The 11,354-nt window shown below is 47.4% G+C and overlaps 1 protein-coding gene across 1 annotated transcript in view; it reads left to right on the top strand.

Annotated features, from left to right (window-relative positions):
• Positions 1–839: 839 nt before the first annotated feature.
• LOC144101480 (uncharacterized) overlaps positions 840–11,354 on the top strand; it is a 252,786-nt gene continuing 242,271 nt past the window's right edge. Inside the window, exon 1 of the mRNA XM_077634661.1 lies at positions 840–929. The gene's annotated coding sequence lies outside the window, so the exon portion shown is untranslated. The remainder of the gene's footprint in view (positions 930–11,354) is intronic.

Here is an 11,354-nt window from a genome sequence, read left to right as displayed (position 1 = left end):
GCTCCTGTGTATTGTTTTTCGAAGCCTTGAAAAGCCCCTTTTCGTTTTACAGTGACGTACTTTGTAAATACAAATAAAGAATATTTGATATTAACAGGTAAAGAGAAGAAAGGCAGCCATTTGTGAAGTAAGGGTGCCCGCCAACTATACGACATCGAACAACTCGCTCTTCCTTAAGGAACCGCTCGAGACAATTTATTTCCATCTTTCGATCGTTACTATCCAACGCTCTAAACTCGGAAACGATTCATCAGCGATTCCACATTTTTCTTTTAAACTTCCTGAAAATAAAGGCGCAAGGACGGATGTTAGAATTCAAAGATTTGTCCATGTCTTAGAAATACTGTTAGAAGAGCCTCAAAGGGCATGGTCCTCTGCGCAATTAACATCTGCCATTTATGTCTTTGCAGTTTGCATTCACGTGAAAAAGTGCAGCGACGCAACAATCGCAAAGCCAGTTTTGTTTTGTTTCTCCCCATATACCTTCTGCATCGGAGCCGATGTCGCGCTGATGTCGCCCATATCAGTTTTCAAAACACAAAGCATCTTTTTAATTGTTACTCGAAAAGTGTGGCACATGCTATTCGGTAGGAAAGCCTGAGCTTATGGAAAAAGCATTATGGTTTCGGTTTTGTTTTCGCGATAACTATACACTTTTTAAAGCGCCAGTGGAGAATTTAAGCTTATAAACCAATTGCCCTCTGTGGTCTTGGATACCAGATCAAGTTACACACGGCAAGGGTGCAAATGGTAAATATACAATCATGGAATGGTTTTTGTTTCGCGTTTCACCCATTTTACCGCTAGACGGCAGAAAATCATTCGAGCGCAAACAACTGTGTGCGGCTGTGTCGGGGGTGTTCGTGTCGTCGGTGTGTTCCCTCGAGGATTACGTTTTCATCGAAATCCAACTTAATCTTCCACTTACGGTAAGTGTATACGATTATGTTTTAATAATTTGCTCTCCTAAACCACTAAGCAGAGCTGTGTGTGCAGAACACATTATCTGCGCCCCGACAAACTTCCTGTCCTCGTCTGCAAGCGGCGTTATCTGCAGCGGAAACCATCGGGTTCTTGACTAACGCCACTTATGTCTGTGCCGCTATATCTTCCCTAACGCGCGGAAAGGCAGTCAGTGCGGAACCCGTGATGGTAAGCCGCTCCTCGCGAGCTGTCTACTGGCTTTTTCGTGAAGCAAGGTAGATAAGATCGCTTAGCCTGTGAATGACGGCCGAATTAAACTATGCATTAGTTAGCACCTTGTGAGATCGATTTACTTGACGCCACCCGAAATGCACACTCGCGTTGTAAGGTGCGCACGTTTATTTTTTTAATCTGTGTTATTGTCTCTAATCGTCATATAATACTACTTATTGAGAGGTGTGCAATGATTGTTACGTGTAGACGCTCGCTCAGCGCGCGTCGTGGAAGGTGACTTTTCACCAAATATGCTTTGTAACGCTACAGACTGGAGCACGGGACGTTTCTCAAAGTTTCAGTGAAGCAGCGCTGGCGGAATGCTGATAGTGTGGTGGTTGAATAAGTCGTTGCCGGCGCGAACGACCAGCGTTTACAAACCTCGCGAAGAGCCTATGAGTTGCATCCCTTTTCCCCTTTCTTTTAACACGTATGGATTCGTCCATCCATGTTATCCGAACCGCTGTCCTGCAGGCTCTTCATTTTGACAGCTGAGTAGTAGAAAACATTTATTCCAAAAAGGTAAGATAGGCAAAAATACAGATTTTGGGTGGAGTCCTTATTTCAGGACCACAATGTCCACCGCAGTTGCTCTTGCTTGGGATATCAGCTTTCGCTGCGTCGCCAAGTCAGAGCTGAGCTGGGCAGACTCCCACAGTTCCTCGGAGTGATGTTTGTCTAAGTTGTGGGGGCTTGGGACCGGAGCAGCCCCATGTTACATAGGTTGTTGGAATTCCGCCACACCAGGGGCAGATGCTTCATATCTGTCGGGGAAGATGATGTGGTACTTGTGTAGGTTAGGAAAGGTGTTCGTCTGTAGTTGTCGCCATTCCTTCGCCTCTGCCGCCGTTAGCTTACGGTGTGGTGGGGGATAGACTTGTCTTTGTGCTCGGAGAAGGAGGAGGCGCTCGCCGTACGTAGAGGGGAGAGGGGTGAGGTCGGAGAGGTTAGTCGCTCTGTTAGTATATCCTCGAGCTAGACTGTCCACGGTCTCGTTTCTTCGAGACCATCGTGCCCAGGAGTCCAAGTGATTTGGTGCTTGCATGTAAAATTTTGAACTTGTGGAATAGTCAGAATGGGAGCGACGGAGTGTGGAAGTCTGCCAGAGAGGAAGAGGCGACACGCCGACTGGGAGTCGGTAATTTTAGCTCATTTCCCGTCGCATCGCCGTGCTGGATGGCGAGGGCAATTGCAGCAGTTTCTGCTACTGTGGGAGAGCAGTTCGTAGGGAGGCGCTGGCAATTTCCTTGAAATTGGTGTCCAAGACGACCGCCACCGCGTTTGTTGAATCGGGGTACATGGCTGCGTCGACGTATACAGCATTTTGTGCCTGTCGATGTGTGCGGCGCAGATAGTCCACTCGCGCCTTTCGTCGTCCCTTTTGTGAGTCCGAGTGCATGTTCTTCGGGAGTGGAGCTACATACACGCGAGTTCGCAGAGTTGAGGGTAGGTCTCGGTTGTCCTGGACGGCGCTTATGTCAGCCGGGGAACTCACTCTTTCCAAGATTGCGCGTCCAGCTTTGGTGGTGAGGAGGCGTTCCTTTTGCGATGCTAGGACGGCTTCTCGAATTTCTTCTATTGTGTTTGTCAGTCCCAGGTCCTCGAGGTGGCAGTTGGCCGTGTACATCGGGAGGCCTAACGCACGTTTTTAGGCGGTACGGATGATGACATCTGCTTTGTCTCGCTCATTCCCAAGAAGTGGTAGGAATGGGAGACCGTATGACAGGGGGCTCATAACTAGAGCCTGTATCAGTCGAATTGCATCGTCCGCTCTCATGCCTTTTCGGATGCGGGTGATGCGCCGAATCATGTGGGAGATCTGGAGGGCAGTTGTCCGGAGACGCTGTAACGTGTGGTTGGCTTTCCTGTCGCTCTGAAGCCAAAGGCCCAGGATGCAGATAAGAGGGACTTCCTTTATTCTGGTGCCTTCGAGGTAAACCTCGATGTCACCGGGAGATTTGTAGGCATAGCCCTGAATGCGGATAATTTTGGATTAGTCGGGTGCGCAGCGGAGGCCGCAATTTGCTGCTTGTCTTTCTACGCAATTGACTGCCTCTTGTAGGGTGTTTTCTTTGTCGGCAAGGGAACCCAGGTGGACCAAATGGTAATACCATCGGTGTGGATAGTATAGCCGATGCCTTCAATAGCCTCGAGTGCTTTTGCCATGCCGATCATAGCTATATTGAAGAGGAGAGGAGAGATGATAGAGCCTTGGGGAGTGCCTTTGGTGGGTGTCTGCTCTGTGCTGGAGCGGACATCTCCCATGCCAATCGTGGCCGTGCGGTTGCTGAGAAAGTTTTTGATGTAGTTGAAGGTCTTGGGTACGCAATCGAGGGCGTTGAGCTCTTTCAAGATGGCGTCGTGAGAGATGTTGTCAAAAGCTCCTTTCAGATCAAGTGCCATAATTAGGTGCTCGCCGCCTCTCGGGATGTTACTGAGTACTTCTTCCTTGAGAAGGAGGAAAGGGTCTTGCGTAGAAAGACATTTCCTGAATTCGATCATAGTGGGTGGAAAGAGGTTGTTGTCCTCTATGTAGTTTTGGAGGCGAGTCTGGATAACGCGCTCGTATAGTTTACCCAGGCAAGAGGTGAGGGAGATGGGTCGTAATGCTTCCAGGCTTGGTGGTTTGCCTGGTTTTGGGATAGTCACGATTTCGGAGTGTTTCCACTCTGCAGGGAGTTCTCCCGCCTCCCATAGGGTGTCATTTATGTACGTAACTTAGAACGTCGCGACGCGACGCTGTTATGCCGTTTATGGATCGGTGTTGCATTTACCAATTACTATGCTTTCCGGATGAGGATGGCCGAGAGCCCTGCCTGTGAGAGCTGTGGTTGTGAGGAGACCATCGCTCATCTTCTCTGTGAGTTCCCTGCATTTGCGAGTGCAAGACATACACTGTGTTGTGCCCTGGACCGCCTCGATCCTCGCCCATTAACAGAGCAAAAGATCCTCGGTCCGTGGCCACAGCAGTCGACTGCCCTCAAGGCATACAAGGCACTCTTTGCTTACTTGAGAGCGACTGGATTGAGTGACAAATTGTGACAGCGTTGTGCGTGTGTATGTGTTATGCCTTTTTTCTCTTCTCTCTTCCTCCTTTTAGTCCCCTAATCCCTCTTCCCCAGTGCAGGGTAGCCAACCGGAGCCCCTTTCTGGTTATCATACTTGCCTTTCCCTCCTCCTCTTTATCTGTCTATCTATATCTATGTACCTAGTGAGGACCTCGATCTGCGACTTGCCCTGGTTTCGAGTAAAGGTCGCCTCGGCGAGAAAAGGCTTACATTTCGTCCCGAGAGGCCCGACATGAACCCCGTTCACGGGGGCACAAAGTTCAGCGAAAGGATTTGTGCGAGAAGCAGCGAATGCGTTTCTGATCTAGGACTGCTTCATTACGAAAACGCCAATTTAACTCGGCGCTTATTTGCCCAAACGAATGCACTTTGGCTCGCGCTGTGTTATGACTTCATTTGTTGATGAAGAAGTTAATTGTCTCATTGAAGTAGTTTCTACTTTGAGCGCGTTTGTGAATTTCCTTGATATTTCTAGCAGCGTTAGGTTAGCGTACCTGCATGCAAGAACGACGTCCTTACTGCTGCGTTCGATCTGCAATTGAAGGATAACCTAAGCGAATCTGCGACGGTGTTTCATCGTGAAAGTAATCCCTGTGTTTCAAGTTCGCCTCTGCTTTTGAAACGGCGCAGCTGTAGCCATGACGTGTTGCTTGCATGGAAGCGATTCAACCCGCTTGTTTCAACGAGCGCGCGCTGTTGTATGGCAATGCTGTTGCCTATTTGTTCTTCAATTTATGGGCTCAAAACAGTGGCGAACTGGTTCGCAGACGTCCTGGTAGGTTTTGTATGGCTTGCGCTTGTTTGATTATCGATGTACGTACTAGCCTTCACGCAGAGTATTTTGCAGAACTTTTTTTAATAGCGGGTATAAGAGTATATATGCTGCAGTATTCTCTTGTTGGGATCCCTGTGTGTAAGGAGTCTTGAATGTGGATTTTATGGAGGTGTCACTTTCAACAGCTCGTATTGAGCCAGTGCTGATATGTGGCAATTCTTCGGAGTGTTCTGTTCCAATGTAAAAGGAATGCCATACAGAGATCTGTATTGACAGTAGGTATTCAGTGCAGTGGGAGAGTTCTCCAAGGATTATGGGTCCTTTTTACAAAGTTTTGAGAAATCCATTTAGTATTTGTCATGTGTATTTAATGAAAAGATGAAGCCAACGCGATGACTCAGTGGTTATCGTGTTCTTCTGGCGACCTGAAAAACGCAGGCTCGGTCCCGGCTTCGGCGGTCGCATTTTTCTGGAGGCGAAATGCTAGAGGCTCGTGTACTATGTGATGTCGGTGCTCGGTTAAGAACACCAGGTAGTCGATATTATCCGCAGTCCTTCGCTACAGCTTTCCCCATAGCCTGAGTCGCGTTCTGTCTTTGAACGCCATGAAACCAAATAAAAATGATCAAGATTACCTTTAAAGAACGGGATGGCCGCAAGGTTGTAAAGCACGTATGTAGAGATGCTTTGGATATTTTTTCAGCGATAGCTACATTACGGTAGCATTTCGAGCCATCAGCGTGGCGGCGCCGCACGCTGTCACGTGGTTGGTCACGTGGTTCGGAGCAGCTGCTGGCGGAGCGGAGCCGTGGCTTATCACGTGGTTCGTCACGTGGTTGGTAACCTGACCAAGTTCCACTCGGCCAGCTGTAGCTATCGCGTCACTTTAGGTTTAACCAGAGATAAACCACCGCAAATTTTTTTTTCTGCTGCCCTTATATAATTTCTTCCATTGTGCTGTACAGATCAGCATGTCGGGATGATTGAGAGCACACAACCTGCCGCAGGAATGATTCTAAACAAACAAGCCAGACCATTATTTTGAACATTTATTTCTAGCTGCCGCGTTGACTCAGTGGATATGGCGCTCGGCTGCTCACCCGAAAGGCGCGGGTGCGAACCCGGCCGCGGCGGTCGCGTTTCTATATGGAGGCGAAATTCTAGCGGCCCGTTTACTGTGCGATGTCAGTCCACATTAAAGAAGCCCAGGTGGTCGAAATTTTCGGGGCCCTTCACTACGGCGTCCCTCATAGCCTGAGCTGTTTGAGACGCTAAACCCCCATAAACCAAACGAAACCATTTATTTGTATAATGTGGTGCATTCTTGTGATGCATGTATTGCATATTAGAAGCCCCCGCAGGGGGGCGCCTGCAGCCTGCAGGCGTCGCGACGGTGTGTGGCGACACCGCGGGTTCCCGAGCATCCGCAGGGACATCCCTGCAAGGGGATGATGGTGAACAGTGCATCACTACGGACCCGAGCACCCACGTTTCGCCGTGCGTGGCATCGCCGTGTCCGGGGAAAAGGGGATCCTGGTGGTTGAGCCGATGCCGAGCGTTTGGACCTTTAAGGCCCCTCGGCGGAGGCAACACACCACTTTGGCCCCAGCTTCCTGTAGACGGCACCTTCGGCCTGACCCGACCGGGGGAAATCGGCAGTCGCCTTATCCTATTCTCCACTTCATCTTTCACTTTCCTACCCCTTTCTCACAACTCTCCTGTCTCCTACTCACTTCTTGGTTTTTTCCTTTTTTCCTGGCGGCGAGGGTTAACCTTGTGTGGCTGAGAAACCTTTGTTACGCCATATTTGGTTATAGTGATGGTGTACAACTGGCGTGGACAGGGCTTTTTAAAGGCACCGGTACCGTCCCCATGTAGGGCTCCATGGTGGGTGGCTGCCACCATTGCCGAACAAAGAACACATTCCAAGGCTTCTCATTTTTTTCAACCCGATCTCCCTCAAAAAAGAGGGCGCACAGAGACATATAAATTCTTAAAAAAAACGCTACAAGCTTCCCTCGATTCCACGTTGTTCACAGCGAACACGAGGAACAGACTGCTAGACAAGTGTCACCATTCATTGTTACCAAGAGTTTAATAAGTGCCATAGGAGAAGGGTACAAGATCAAAAAACTAGCAAACGGAGACCTTCTTTTAGAAGTTTTATACAACCACCAACAAGAGAAATTATCAGAAGTGAAGTAATTTGGAGATATACCGGCCACAATCAGCACACACCGATCTTTGAATACTGTTCGGGGAGTTATCTCAGATGATGACCTCAAATATGTAACTGATGAAGAACTTCTGGAAGGTTTGAAGGAGCAAAACGTGACCAACGTGTACAGGATAAAAATGAGACAAGATAATAAAGAAATCCCCACAAAGCACTTTGTCCTGACATTTGCATCTAGTATCCTCCCCGACTAAGCGTAGAAATAGGCTACATAAAGCTCCAACTAAGAGAGTACATACCAAACCCACGACGCTGCTTCAAATGCCAACGTTACGGCCACAGCTCTCAGAGTTGCCGGGGCGAACTCACATGTGCTAAATGCTCTTCCCATGAACACGATTCTGAAAACTGTGCGGTTGAACCACACCAATGTGTAAATTGTGAGGGCAGCCATCCTGCATACTCACGCGCATGTCCAGTTTGGAAACAAGAAAAGGAGATTGTCACAATCAAAGTCAAAGAAAACATAACATTTAGGGAAGCGCGGAAGAGGGTAGGTTCGATACACAAACCTACTTTCTCCGATGTGGTGCAAAGGGGCACAGCACCACAGCCGCTTTCGGCTCCCACTCAGGCCACACGCAGTGAACCTGTAGCGGGGCCACCCGTGCCCAAGGGGGCAGCAGCTAGCGCTGCGCCACCACCTACAAAACAGGACGCGCGGGCCTCCAGGTCCGCGGGCCCCAAGGTCCCTCCCCACACGGAGAGGCCGAACATGAAAACAAACGCGCGGCTCGCACGTTAGTCCAGCGTGTCGGAGGATGCGATGGACACGATGGACACAAGTCAAAGTAGTCCTAAGGCGTCGACGTCGGAAGGGCGGCGGGGCTCCATAGACCGAAAAAAAATAAAGAAAAGGCCCGAATGAGGGCGACTGAAAACCCAACCGAGTTCCTTTCAGTACCCACATAATACAAGATGGCTTTTATACACTAGAACTGTAGGGGACTCTTACATAACCTAAGCGACATAAAAGACATATTAGCCACATACTCACCTGTCGCCTTGTGTTTACAGGAGACAAATTTAGGCAGTAGACACGAAAACATTCTAAAACACTATAAAGTCTTCCGCCGTGACTGAGAGCAGGCGAGCCGGCTTTCGGGTGGCGTAGCCATCATTGTTAACAGTGGGATCGCAGCCCGAGAACACAAGCTTAAAACCAAATTAGAAGCTGTGGCGGCCATCCTGCACACATTTAAAACACACACAGTGTGCTGCGTTTATAAAGATCCACATCATAATATAACACTCCAAGACTTACAAGACCTTTTAGTGCAACTACCAGAACCGTTTTTGATGGTCGGAGATTTTAACGCCCACTCCAGTTTTTGGGGCACTAACAAAACCGACACTAGAGGCCAACTGATTAAGGATTTTATACCCTCCAACAACCTTTGCCTCCTGAACACTGGCAAACAAACCTATTGTAGCTCAGGAAAGGTCAGTTGCATAGATTTGTCTTTTAGTTCGTCCTCGATTTTTAGAGATTTTAATTGGGATGTCTTAGATAACCCATATAGAAGTGATCATCTGCCCATACTAATTAGCTCAGCACATTCACCCGAAGTAATCCCAACTAAACCACAACGATGGAAACTAGACTTAGCCGACTAGGCACTCTTCCGTGAAAAAGCCAGCCTAGATAGAATAGTTTCTGACGACGTGTGTGTAGACGAACTAAACGAATTTCTCACAAACTGTATTATTGCCGCTGCACGCCAAGCTATTCCTCAATCCTCTGGAATAGTAAAACAAAATCACAAAAACTGGTACGCAAAAGAATGTAAAGAAGCAGAAAAAAAACAAACCAAAGCCTGGGGAATTTTTCGCAGATACCCTACACAGGAGAATTTTATAAAATTTAAAAGGCGAGAGCAAAAGCTCGTTATATACGTCGTAGTGCCGAAAAATCTTGCAAAAGTTACGTGTCGTCGATAAACAACTCAACCACATCAAAACAAATGTGGGAGAAGGTCAGAAAGCTAAAAGGCAACTACTCTCCGTTCACAGTCCCCCTTCTTACCGCTCCCGGTGTACAGACTAGTCTAGAACAACAGGCAGATATTTTAGGCGAATATTTTTCCGAAGTTTCCAGCTCATTACACTACAGCGATTCATTTTTAAAATACCAAAAAAAACAGCAGAGAAACAAAGACTGCCGACAGGTTGCGGTACAAACTAACCGTACAATAGTTTAATTACAATACAAGAAATCCAAACAGTACTTTTTGCCGGTAAACATACTGTCCCCGGCCCAGACCAAATACATTACCAAATGCTAGCCCATCTTTCTGAACCTGCCGTAGCGGCACTTCTAAAGTTTTTTAACAAAGTTTGGGTATCAAGAAAAATACAGAAAATTTGGAAAGAAGCTATTATTGTGCCGTTTCTTAAACCCGGGAAGCCACCAACCTCTCCGAACAGTTATAAACCCATAGCCCTTACCAGTTGCCTCGCCAAGTCCTTTGAAAGTGTCCTAAACATAAGATTAACTTTTGTCCTTCAATCCCGTGAACTTTTCGACAGCCATCAATGTGGTTTTAAAAAGCATGCTGCACCACAGATCACCTAGTCCGCCTTGAAAATACTGTCAGACATGCGTTTGTACACAGACAACACTGTCTTGCAGTCTTTTTTGACTTAGAAAAGGCATACGACACAACCTGGAGGTTTGGGATTCTGCAAGACCTTGCTGAGCTTGGCGTCCGTGGCAGGATGTTAAATTGCATAAAAGACTTTTTATCCAATCGCTCATTCCATGTGCGCCTAGGCTCAACTTTTTCAAAGAATTGTATTCAGGAAAATGGGGTACCCCAAGGATGTATTTTAAGTACAACTCTGTTTGTCGTAAAAATGAATTCTATTAGGAAAATAATCCCAAGGTCCATTATGTATTCTGTTTATGTTGACGATCTTCAGATAGCATGTACATCCTCAAACATATCCACTTGCGAAAGACAAATACAGCTAACAATAAATAAACTGGCAACATGGGCAGACAGGAATGGTTTCCAGTTCTCTCCACAGAAAACAGTGGCCTTACTTTTTTCACTGAAACGGGGTCTACAGACAGATGCCACATTACACCTAAACGAAACCCAGTTACCTTTAAAAACTGAACACAAATTCTTAGGCATAACATTTGACCGAAAACTAACTCTTCTACCTCACATAAATGCGTTGAAAAAGAAAACTTCTCGATCGCTGAATATACTCAAAGTTCTTTCACACAAACACTGGGGTTCTGACAGGGCAAGCCCTCTACACATCTATCGCTCTGTGGTACGGTCCTGCTTAGACTATGGTTGCCTGGTGTATGGTTCTGCAAGGTCATCCTACTTGAAACGACTAGATCCAGTGCATTATTTGGGGTTGCGTCTTTCCACTTGCGCTTACAGGACGTCGCCCATAAACAGTCTTTATGTCGAAACAAACGAACCAGCACTTACAAATAGAAGAAGCATGCTTACATGCTCGTACGTCCTAAAAATCCGTTCCCTTCCAAAACACATCTGTTATGAAATAGTTTCAAAGTGTTCATCCAGAACAATCTTTAACAACAAACCGCAAACCACCAGGCCACTGCTCTTACGCTTTGAAGAGATCTGCCAGAATCTCGGCGTACTGAACACATTACCCAGCATTGCGCAAAGACGAGGTCCACTGCCTCCATGGTACGATTTTCCTACATTGTGCGATTTCACTCTCACACAGTTCCGCAAAAAGCAAACTCCACAACACCATATAGTACAAGAATTTCTGGCACTTGAGGAAAAATACAACGGTTTCACAGCCTTTTATACTGACGGTTCGAAAACGGATACTTATGTAGGAAGTGCAGTGGTGCGAGGAAATTCGGAGACAACAATACGATTTCCACCGTGCGCATCCGTTTCGTTTTCGTTTCGTTTTAGGGGGTTTAACGTCCCAAAGCGACTCAGGCTATGAGAGACGCCGTAGTGAAGGGCTCCGGAGATTTCGACCACCTGGGGTTCTTTAACGTGCACTGACATCGCACAGCACACGTGCCTCTAGAATTTCGCCTCCATTGAAATTCGACCGCCGCGGCCGGGAT

This window comes from Amblyomma americanum, chromosome 8, assembly GCF_052857255.1.
Source record: "Amblyomma americanum isolate KBUSLIRL-KWMA chromosome 8, ASM5285725v1, whole genome shotgun sequence".
NCBI lineage: Eukaryota > Metazoa > Arthropoda > Arachnida > Ixodida > Ixodidae > Amblyomma > Amblyomma americanum.
Note: the sequence above shows the minus strand (reverse complement) of the source record. Positions and strands in the feature narration are given on the sequence as shown.